Here is a 9626-nt window from a genome sequence, read left to right as displayed (position 1 = left end):
CTAATCTCCGCTTAATCTCCTTATCCGTTTATATGTGTGTATATACATATATATCTCCCAAGGGTTTTTCCCTCCTAGGACTTTTTGTATTTCCTCGGCTAAACAGCACGGGGTTTTTTTCTCCTAGGGGGTTTTTTACCCCGGGGAGGCAGCCTTCTTGCGCTTAACTAAGCTTCGTCTTCTAGACGTTACATTAGTAATACGCTCGCTTATAATATAGAGTCATAGCCGCAGCAATTTTGACTGCTTATGCTATTTTGTATTATGTTGTGCTATCTGTCGTTTTTCTGTACTTTTACTGCTTCTTTTAATGTAAAGCTGCTTTGAAACAATTAACTATTGTGAAAAGCGCTATATAAATACAATTAAATTGAATTGAAATTTCAGTACTACTGTGGTGAAGCGGCATGGGTTTTTCGTTATAGATTGTTATACTTTGTCTGCCCATCTCTGGACATACCACTGCGTCGTGGTGTCGATCCGTCGACACCATGACGCAGCTCCTCGTTTCTTTCACAGGGAGCCGGCTCACGCGGCTGAGGCGCTGCGAGGCTGAGGAACCGACAAGCGACGACTCCCGCCTGCGGACCTTTCGCCTGCCAGGACCCAGTGATGACGCCGAAGACGCCACCACACGCCGTGAGTAGCTTCACTTTTAAGTCGTAGGGGTACGGGGGATGGGCATAGTTTCATAAGAAGCGTGGCCCGTTTTTAAGTAGCCTAAAACTGCTTCGGCAGTCTAGCGGGAAGATTAGCCTTTTTTTGCACTCAGGTCGCTCCCAGGTGCTTCCATTAGATTCGCTTGTTTCCTATCTCTGGATGCAGCGCCCTGGGCGGGACTAGCGGCGCGGGGCGCAGTCAACCCCAGGGTCTCATTTTAGGGCTAGAAGCAGGGCCTGCACTGTAAGGCGGGCGCGGTCGGGAAACAGGAAGGGCCCTGCTTTTGAAACGCATAAGCGTGTAATGGCAAGCACCTTGGTTTACAACATCGGCGCTTTCACTACTACTGTGGTGAAGCGGCATGGGTTTTTCGTTATAGATTGTTATACTTTGTCTAAGGGGCACCCGGGAAGTAATAATACCCGCTAGGCCTCAGTCTTTGTCTTAAGAATGAAACGTTGACACGTTTTTATGATAGGGCGGGTGGGCGGGTGTTTGGGTGGCTCGGCCGTACGTGTCTTTGAAATGTTGCCCATCTCTGGACATACCACTGCGTCGTGGTGTCGATCCGTCGACACCATGACGCAGCTCCTCGTTTCTTTCACAGGGAGCCGGCTCACGCGGCTGAGGCGCTACGAGGCTGAGGAACCGACAAGCGACGACTCCCGCCTGCGGACCCCTCGCCTGCCAGGACCCAGTGATGACGCCGAAAACGGCACCACACGCCGTGAGTAGCTTCACTTTTAAGTCGTAGGGGTACGGGGGATGGGCGTAGTTTCATAAGAAGCGTGGCCCGTTTAGAAGTAGCCCTAAAACTTATTACAGTCTAGCGGGAAGATTAGCCTTTTTTTACACTCAGGTTTAGGTCGCTCCCAGGTGCTTCCATTAGATTTGCTTGTTTCCTAGCTCTGGATGCAGCGCCCTGGGCGGGACTAGCGGCGCGGTGCGCAGTCAACCCCAGGGTCTCATTTTAGGGCTAGAAGCAGGGCCTGCACTGTAAGGCGGGCGCGGTCGGGAAACAGGAAGGGCCCTGCTTTTGAAACGCAGAGGCGTGTAATGGCAAGCACCTTGGTTTTCAACATCGGCGCTTTCACTACTACTGTGGTGAAGCGGCATGGGTTTTTCGTTAGAGATCGTTATACTTTGTCTAAGGGGCACCCGGGAAGTAATAATACCCACTAGGCCTCAGTCTTTGTCTTAAGAATGAAACGTTGACACGTTTTTATGATAGGGCGGGGTGGGCGGGTGTTTGGGTGGCTCGGCCGTACGTGTCTTTGAAATGTTGCCCATCTCAGGACATACCACTGCGTCGTGGTGTCGATCCGTCGACACCATGACGCAGCTCCTCGTTTCTTTCACAGGGAGCCGGCTCACGCGGCTGAGGCGCTGCGAGGCTGAGGAACCGACAAGCGACGACTCCCGCCTGCGGACCTTTCGCCTGCCAGGACCCAGTGATGACGCCGAAGACGCCACCACACGCCGTGAGTAGCTCCACTTTTAAGTCGTAGGGGTACGGGGGATGGGCATAGTTTCATAAGAAGCGTGGCCCGTTTTTAAGTAGCCTAAAACTGCTTCGGCAGTCTAGCGGGAAGATTAGCCTTTTTTGCACTCAGGTCGCTCCCAGGTGCTTCCATTAGATTCGCTTGTTTCCTATCTCTGGATGCAGCGCCCTGGGCGGGACTAGCGGCTTGGCGCCCCCGGCTTCACGGACCCGGCTTCGTGCCGGCCGTTTGATGCTCACCCGGTGTGCGCTGTTCGTGTTTGCTACGCCCTTCGCCGCACCCGGAATTGTAGTGGGGGGTGGGCGCGGGCCGCAGTCAACCCCATGGTCTCATTTTAGAGCTAGAAGCAGGGCCTGCACTGTAAGGCGGGCGCGGTCGGGAAACAGGAAGGGCCCTGCTTTTGAAACGCATAAGCGTGTAATGGCAAGCACCTTGGTTTACAACATCGGCGCTTTCACCGCGTGATCAGCGGGTTCTGATCACCGGCAGAACCCGCCTAATCTCCGCTTAATCTCCTTATCCGTTTATATGTGTGTATATACATATATATCTCCCAAGGGTTTTTCCCTCCTAGGACTTTTTGTATTTCCTCGGCTAAACAGCACGGGGTTTTTTTCTCCTAGGGGGTTTTTTACCCCGGGGAGGCAGCCTTCTTGCGCTTAACTAAGCTTCCTCTTCTAGACGTTACATTAGTGATACGCTCGCTTATAATATAGAGTCATAGCCGCAGCAATTTTGACTGCTTATGCTATTTTGTATTATGTTGTGCTATCTGTCGTTTTTCTGTACTTTTACTGCTTCTTTTAATGTAAAGCTGCTTTGAAACAATTAACTATTGTGAAAAGCGCTATATAAATACAATTAAATTGAATTGAAATTTCAGTACTACTGTGGTGAAGCGGCATGGGTTTTTCGTTATAGATTGTTATACTTTGTCTAAGGGGCACCCGGGAAGTAATAATACCCGCTAGGCCTCAGTCTTTGTCTTAAGAATGAAACGTTGACACGTTTTTATGATAGGGCGGGTGGGCGGGTGTTTGGGTGGCTCGGCCGTACGTGTCTTTGAAATGTTGCCCATCTCTGGACATACCACTGCGTCGTGGTGTCGATCCGTCGACACCATGACGCAGCTCCTCGTTTCTTTCACAGGGAGCCGGCTCACGCGGCTGAGGCGCTGCGAGGCTGAGGAACCGACAAGCGACGACTCCCGCCTGCGGACCCCTCGCCTGCCAGGACCCAGTGATGACGCCGAAGACGCCACCACACGCCGTGAGTAGCTTCACTTTTAAGTCGTAGGGGTACGGGGGATGGGCATAGTTTCATAAGAAGCGTGGCCCGTTTTTAAGTAGCCTAAAACTGCTTCGGCAGTCTAGCGGGAAGATTAGCCTTTTTTTGCACTCAGGTCGCTCCCAGGTGCTTCCATTAGATTCGCTTGTTTCCTATCTCTGGATGCAGCGCCCTGGGCGGGACTAGCGGCGCGGGGCGCAGTCAACCCCAGGGTCTCATTTTAGGGCTAGAAGCAGGGCCTGCACTGTAAGGCGGGCGCGGTCGGGAAACAGGAAGGGCCCTGCTTTTGAAACGCATAAGCGTGTAATGGCAAGCACCTTGGTTTACAACATCGGCGCTTTCACTACTACTGTGGTGAAGCGGCATGGGTTTTTCGTTATAGATTGTTATACTTTGTCTAAGGGGCACCCGGGAAGTAATAATACCCGCTAGGCCTCAGTCTTTGTCTTAAGAATGAAACGTTGACACGTTTTTATGATAGGGCGGGTGGGCGGGTGTTTGGGTGGCTCGGCCGTACGTGTCTTTGAAATGTTGCCCATCTCTGGACATACCACTGCGTCGTGGTGTCGATCCGTCGACACCATGACGCAGCTCCTCGTTTCTTTCACAGGGAGCCGGCTCACGCGGCTGAGGCGCTGCGCGGCGGAGGAACCGACAAGCGACGACTCCCGCCTGCGGACCCCTCGCCTGCCAGGACCCAGTGATGACGCCGAAGACGGCACCGCACGCCGTGAGTAGCTCCACTTTTAAGTCGTAGGGGTACGGGGGATGGGCGTAGTTTCATAAGAAGCGTGGCCCGTTTAGAAGTAGCCTAAAACTTATTACAGTCTAGCGGGAAGATTAGCCTTTTTTTACACTCAGGTTTAGGTCGCTCCCAGGTGCTTCCATTAGATTTGCTTGTTTCCTAGCTCTGGATGCAGCGCCCTGGGCGGGACTAGCGGCGCGGTGCGCAGTCAACCCCAGGGTCTCATTTTAGGGCTAGAAGCAGGGCCTGCACTGTAAGGCGGGCGCGGTCGGGAAACAGGAAGGGCCCTGCTTTTGAAACGCAGAGGCGTGTAATGGCAAGCACCTTGGTTTTCAACATCGGCGCTTTCACTACTACTGTGGTGAAGCGGCATGGGTTTTTCGTTAGAGATTGTTATACTTTGTCTAAGGGGCACCCGGGAAGTAATAATACCCACTAGGCCTCAGTCTTTGTCTTAAGAATGAAACGTTGACACGTTTTTATGATAGGGCGGGTGGGCGGGTGTTTGGGTGGCTCGGCCGTACGTGTCTTTGAAATGTTGCCCATCTCAGGACATACCACTGCGTCGTGGTGTCGATCCGTCGACACCATGACGCAGCTCCTCGTTTCTTTCACAGGGAGCCGGCTCACGCGGCTGAGGCGCTGCGAGGCTGAGGAACCGACAAGCGACGACTCCCGCCTGCGGACCCCTCGCCTGCCAGGACCCAGTGATGACGCCGAAGACGCCACCACACGCCGTGAGTAGCTCCACTTTTAAGTCGTAGGGGTACGGGGGATGGGCATAGTTTCATAAGAAGCGTGGCCCGTTTTTAAGTAGCCTAAAACTGCTTCGGCAGTCTAGCGGGAAGATTAGCCTTTTTTGCACTCAGGTCGCTCCCAGGTGCTTCCATTAGATTCGCTTGTTTCCTATCTCTGGATGCAGCGCCCTGGGCGGGACTAGCGGCTTGGCGCCCCCGGCTTCACGGACCCGGCTTCGTGCCGGCCGTTTGATGCTCACCCGGTGTGCGCTGTTCGTGTTTGCTACGCCCTTCGCCGCACCCGGAATTGTAGTGGGGGGTGGGCGCGGGCCGCAGTCAACCCCATGGTCTCATTTTAGAGCTAGAAGCAGGGCCTGCACTGTAAGGCGGGCGCGGTCGGGAAACAGGAAGGGCCCTGCTTTTGAAACGCATAAGCGTGTAATGGCAAGCACCTTGGTTTACAACATCGGCGCTTTCACTACTACTGTGGTGAAGCGGCATGGGTTTTTCGTTATAGATTGTTATACTTTGTCTAAGGGGCACCCGGGAAGTAATAATACCCGCTAGGCCTCAGTCTTTGTCTTAAGAATGAAACGTTGACACGTTTTTATGATAGGGCGGGTGGGCGGGTGTTTGGGTGGCTCGGCCGTACGTGTCTTTGAAATGTTGCCCATCTCAGGACATACCACTGCGTCGTGGTGTCGATCCGTCGACACCATGACGCAGCTCCTCGTTTCTTTCACAGGGAGCCGGCTCACGCGGCTGAGGCGCTGCGAGGCTGAGGAACCGACAAGCGACGACTCCCGCCTGCGGACCCCTCGCCTGCCAGGACCCAGTGATGACGCCGAAGACGCCACCACACGCCGTGAGTAGCTCCACTTTTAAGTCGTAGGGGTACGGGGGATGGGCATAGTTTCATAAGAAGCGTGGCCCGTTTTTAAGTAGCCTAAAACTGCTTCGGCAGTCTAGCGGGAAGATTAGCCTTTTTTGCACTCAGGTCGCTCCCAGGTGCTTCCATTAGATTCGCTTGTTTCCTATCTCTGGATGCAGCGCCCTGGGCGGGACTAGCGGCTTGGCGCCCCCGGCTTCACGGACCCGGCTTCGTGCCGGCCGTTTGATGCTCACCCGGTGTGCGCTGTTCGTGTTTGCTACGCCCTTCGCCGCACCCGGAATTGTAGTGGGGGGTGGGCGCGGGCCGCAGTCAACCCCATGGTCTCATTTTAGAGCTAGAAGCAGGGCCTGCACTGTAAGGCGGGCGCGGTCGGGAAACAGGAAGGGCCCTGCTTTTGAAACGCATAAGCGTGTAATGGCAAGCACCTTGGTTTACAACATCGGCGCTTTCACTACTACTGTGGTGAAGCGGCATGGGTTTTTCGTTATAGATTGTTATACTTTGTCTAAGGGGCACCCGGGAAGTAATAATACCCGCTAGGCCTCAGTCTTTGTCTTAAGAATGAAACGTTGACACGTTTTTATGATAGGGCGGGTGGGCGGGTGTTTGGGTGGCTCGGCCGTACGTGTCTTTGAAATGTTGCCCATCTCAGGACATACCACTGCGTCGTGGTGTCGATCCGTCGACACCATGACGCAGCTCCTCGTTTCTTTCACAGGGAGCCGGCTCACGCGGCTGAGGCGCTGCGAGGCTGAGGAACCGACAAGCGACGACTCCCGCCTGCGGACCCCTCGCCTGCCAGGACCCAGTGATGACGCCGAAGACGCCACCACACGCCGTGAGTAGCTCCACTTTTAAGTCGTAGGGGTACGGGGGATGGGCATAGTTTCATAAGAAGCGTGGCCCGTTTTTAAGTAGCCTAAAACTTATTACAGTCTAGCGGGAAGATTAGCCTTTTTTTACACTCAGGTTTAGGTCGCTCCCAGGTGCTTCCATTAGATTCGCTTGTTTCCTAGCTCTGGATGCAGCGCCCTGGGCGGGACTAGCGGCGCGGTGCGCAGTCAACCCCAGGGTCTCATTTTAGGGCTAGAAGCAGGGCCTGCACTGTAAGGCGGGCGCGGTCGGGAAACAGGAAGGGCCCTGCTTTTGAAACGCAGAGGCGTGTAATGGCAAGCACCTTGGTTTTCAACATCGGCGCTTTCACTACTACTGTGGTGAAGCGGCATGGGTTTTTCGTTAGAGATTGTTATACTTTGTCTAAGGGGCACCCGGGAAGTAATAATACCCACTAGGCCTCAGTCTTTGTCTTAAGAATGAAACGTTGACACGTTTTTATGATAGGGCGGGTGGGCGGGTGTTTGGGTGGCTCGGCCGTACGTGTCTTTGAAATGTTGCCCATCTCAGGACATACCACTGCGTCGTGGTGTCGATCCGTCGACACCATGACGCAGCTCCTCGTTTCTTTCACAGGGAGCCGGCTCACGCGGCTGAGGCGCTGCGAGGCGGAGGAACCGACAAGCGACGACTCCCGCCTGCGGACCCCTCGCCTGCCAGGACCCAGTGATGACGCCGAAGACGCCACCACACGCCGTGAGTAGCTCCACTTTTAAGTCGTAGGGGTACGGGGGATGGGCATAGTTTCATAAGAAGCGTGGCCCGTTTAGAAGTAGCCTAAAACTGCTTCGGCAGTCTAGCGGGAAGATTAGCCTTTTTTGCACTCAGGTCGCTCCCAGGTGCTTCCATTAGATTCGCTTGTTTCCTATCTCTGGATGCAGCGCCCTGGGCGGGACTAGCGGCTTGGCGCCCCTGGCTTCACGGACCCGGCTTCGTGCCGGCCGTTTGATGCTCACCCGGTGTGCGCTGTTCGTGTTTGCTACGCCCTTCGCCGCACCCGGAATTGTAGTGGGGGGTGGGCGCGGGCCGCAGTCAACCCCATGGTCTCATTTTAGAGCTAGAAGCAGGGCCTGCACTGTAAGGCGGGCGCGGTCGGGAAACAGGAAGGGCCCTGCTTTTGAAACGCATAAGCGTGTAATGGCAAGCACCTTGGTTTACAACATCGGCGCTTTCACTACTACTGTGGTGAAGCGGCATGGGTTTTTCGTTATAGATTGTTATACTTTGTCTAAGGGGCACCCGGGAAGTAATAATACCCACTAGGCCTCAGTCTTTGTCTTAAGAATGAAACGTTGACACGTTTTTATGATAGGGCGGGTGGGCGGGTGTTTGGGTGGCTCGGCCGTACGTGTCTTTGAAATGTTGCCCATCTCTGGACATACCACTGCGTCGTGGTGTCGATCCGTCGACACCATGACGCAGCTCCTCGTTTCTTTCACAGGGAGCCGGCTCACGCGGCTGAGGCGCTGCGCGGCGGAGGAACCGACAAGCGACGACTCCCGCCTGCGGACCCCTCGCCTGCCAGGACCCAGTGATGACGCCGAAGACGGCACCGCACGCCGTGAGTAGCTCCACTTTTAAGTCGTAGGGGTACGGGGGATGGGCGTAGTTTCATAAGAAGCGTGGCCCGTTTAGAAGTAGCCTAAAACTTATTACAGTCTAGCGGGAAGATTAGCCTTTTTTTACACTCAGGTTTAGGTCGCTCCCAGGTGCTTCCATTAGATTCGCTTGTTTCCTAGCTCTGGATGCAGCGCCCTGGGCGGGACTAGCGGCGCGGTGCGCAGTCAACCCCAGGGTCTCATTTTAGGGCTAGAAGCAGGGCCTGCACTGTAAGGCGGGCGCGGTCGGGAAACAGGAAGGGCCCTGCTTTTGAAACGCAGAGGCGTGTAATGGCAAGCACCTTGGTTTTCAACATCGGCGCTTTCACTACTACTGTGGTGAAGCGGCATGGGTTTTTCGTTAGAGATTGTTATACTTTGTCTAAGGGGCACCCGGGAAGTAATAATACCCACTAGGCCTCAGTCTTTGTCTTAAGAATGAAACGTTGACACGTTTTTATGATAGGGCGGGTGGGCGGGTGTTTGGGTGGCTCGGCCGTACGTGTCTTTGAAATGTTGCCCATCTCAGGACATACCACTGCGTCGTGGTGTCGATCCGTCGACACCATGACGCAGCTCCTCGTTTCTTTCACAGGGAGCCGGCTCACGCGGCTGAGGCGCTGCGAGGCTGAGGAACCGACAAGCGACGACTCCCGCCTGCGGACCCCTCGCCTGCCAGGACCCAGTGATGACGCCGAAGACGCCACCACACGCCGTGAGTAGCTCCACTTTTAAGTCGTAGGGGTACGGGGGATGGGCATAGTTTCATAAGAAGCGTGGCCCGTTTTTAAGTAGCCTAAAACTGCTTCGGCAGTCTAGCGGGAAGATTAGCCTTTTTTGCACTCAGGTCGCTCCCAGGTGCTTCCATTAGATTCGCTTGTTTCCTATCTCTGGATGCAGCGCCCTGGGCGGGACTAGCGGCTTGGCGCCCCCGGCTTCACGGACCCGGCTTCGTGCCGGCCGTTTGATGCTCACCCGGTGTGCGCTGTTCGTGTTTGCTACGCCCTTCGCCGCACCCGGAATTGTAGTGGGGGGTGGGCGCGGGCCGCAGTCAACCCCATGGTCTCATTTTAGAGCTAGAAGCAGGGCCTGCACTGTAAGGCGGGCGCGGTCGGGAAACAGGAAGGGCCCTGCTTTTGAAACGCATAAGCGTGTAATGGCAAGCACCTTGGTTTACAACATCGGCGCTTTCACTACTACTGTGGTGAAGCGGCATGGGTTTTTCGTTATAGATTGTTATACTTTGTCTAAGGGGCACCCGGGAAGTAATAATACCCGCTAGGCCTCAGTCTTTGTCTTAAGAATGAAACG

General features: G+C 54.7%; 2 long non-coding RNA genes across 2 annotated transcripts; both read left to right on the top strand.

The window, feature by feature from the left end:
* Positions 1–677: 677 nt before the first annotated feature.
* LOC141365583 (uncharacterized) lies at positions 678–3033 on the top strand. Its single transcript, XR_012370654.1, has 2 exons — positions 678–783; positions 2285–3033. It is a non-coding gene; the product is annotated as an uncharacterized lncRNA (long non-coding RNA).
* Positions 3034–3497: 464 nt separating this feature from the next.
* Positions 3498–5316, top strand: LOC141365582 (uncharacterized). The gene is made up of 2 exons (XR_012370653.1): positions 3498–3575; positions 5075–5316. It is a non-coding gene; the product is annotated as an uncharacterized lncRNA (long non-coding RNA).
* The last annotated feature ends 4310 nt before the right edge of the window (positions 5317–9626 follow it).

Source organism: Misgurnus anguillicaudatus, chromosome 8, assembly GCF_027580225.2.
Source record: "Misgurnus anguillicaudatus chromosome 8, ASM2758022v2, whole genome shotgun sequence".
NCBI classification, from domain to species: domain Eukaryota; kingdom Metazoa; phylum Chordata; class Actinopteri; order Cypriniformes; family Cobitidae; genus Misgurnus; species Misgurnus anguillicaudatus.
Note: the sequence above shows the minus strand (reverse complement) of the source record. Positions and strands in the feature narration are given on the sequence as shown.